This window comes from Chenopodium album, chromosome 11 (assembly GCF_948465745.1).
Source record: "Chenopodium album chromosome 11, dcCheAlbu1.1, whole genome shotgun sequence".
Taxonomy (NCBI): Eukaryota; Viridiplantae; Streptophyta; class Magnoliopsida; order Caryophyllales; family Amaranthaceae; genus Chenopodium; species Chenopodium album.
Window position 1 is genome coordinate 33,586,445 of NC_137844.1, and position 1,414 is coordinate 33,587,858.

At 40.8% G+C, this 1,414-nt stretch overlaps 1 non-coding gene across 1 annotated transcript; it reads left to right on the forward strand.

Annotated features, from left to right (window-relative positions):
* The first annotated feature begins 1,090 nt into the window (after nt 1-1,090).
* LOC145569760 (small nucleolar RNA R71) lies at nt 1,091-1,197 on the forward strand. Its single transcript, XR_014096293.1, has one exon. It is a non-coding gene; the product is annotated as a small nucleolar RNA R71 (small nucleolar RNA).
* The last annotated feature ends 217 nt before the right edge of the window (nt 1,198-1,414 follow it).

Consider the following 1,414-nt stretch of genomic DNA (forward strand, 5'->3'; position numbering starts at 1 on the left):
TACTACCTCCAAAAACTTACCAAATTGTTTATCCAACTTAGTCTTCAAGTGACGGTTGGGGAAAGGTAGCTTGATAACTGGTGGTGTTTCCCTACTCTTCTCCTGGGGTGCATCCTTCCCTGAGGTTGTACCCTGCAATGAATCATCAGAAATATTAGTATTAATAATTTTACCCTGGAGCCCTACAGGGGCATTTGGTACAACGGAATCAAGATTAGCAATATCAATTAAATCAGGTTCATCCTCTTTGGGCATTTGGGGCCCATCGTAGTGTGAACCACTCCTTAGGGTAATTGCATTCGCATGTTCCGTAGGTTGAATTCCCTGCGCTGGTAGGGCTCCCTGCTGACGAGATTGAAGGGTAGAGGACAATTGGGCAATTTGGGTGTCCATGACTTTATTATGGGCTATAATAGAGTCAATTTGTTGGTCTCTACTCTCCATATGCTTTTGCATACTGGTCAGCATTGCTCTAATTTCTGACAAAGCAGGGTCAGAAGATGTAGTAGGGGTTTGTGCTGGGGCTTTCTGGTTAGCATGAGGATGGTAATATTTCTGCGGTGGAGGGGGTGCTTGTTGTGGTTGTTGTGGAGGTGGAGGATTTTGAACATTGGTGCTACGGTAAGATAGGTAGGGATGGTTCCGGTAGCCAGGATTGTAGGTGTTGGAGTATGGGTTATTTTGCTTGTAAGTTTGGAAAGCATTAACTTGCTCCATTGAACTCCTGCAATCTTGTTCATAGTGACCTACACTTCCACAATTTTCACAGAAAGCATCATTAGCATTATTAGAAACAGAAGAAACATTAGCAACAAAATTAGGATTTTTAGTAGTAAGGCTATCTAATTTTTGGCAAATAGAAGTAAGCTGAGCTTGCATAAGGGTTACTGAATCAACATGATGCTTGCCCTTATTAGCATAACCTCTAGTATTCCCATATTGGGAATTATGGATCGCCATATCTTCAATAACCTGACCTGCATCATCAACATTTAAATTCATAAATCTACCGCTAGCTGCGGAGTCTAAAATTGTCCTTGATGCATTCCCTAATCCATTGTAAAAAGCTTGAATTAGCTGCCACTTTGCCAAGTTATGGTGGGGACACTCCCTCTGCAGATCCTTGAATCTTTCCCAAGCCTCATATAATGCTTCATCTGGCTCCTTGGCAAAATTCTGAATGGCACTTCTCAATAAAGCTGTTTTCTCTGCAGGGTAATATTTATTATAAAAATTTAAAGCAAGAGTCTCCCAGTTAGTAATACCAAGTGCAGCTCTATTCAAACCATTAAACCACAATTTAGCTTTTCCACATAAAGAAAAGGGAAAAAGAATCTCCCTGATTTGATCCTACGTTACCCCATTCTGCCTAATAGTATTGCAATATTGACAGAAATCTGCAATGTGAAGATTA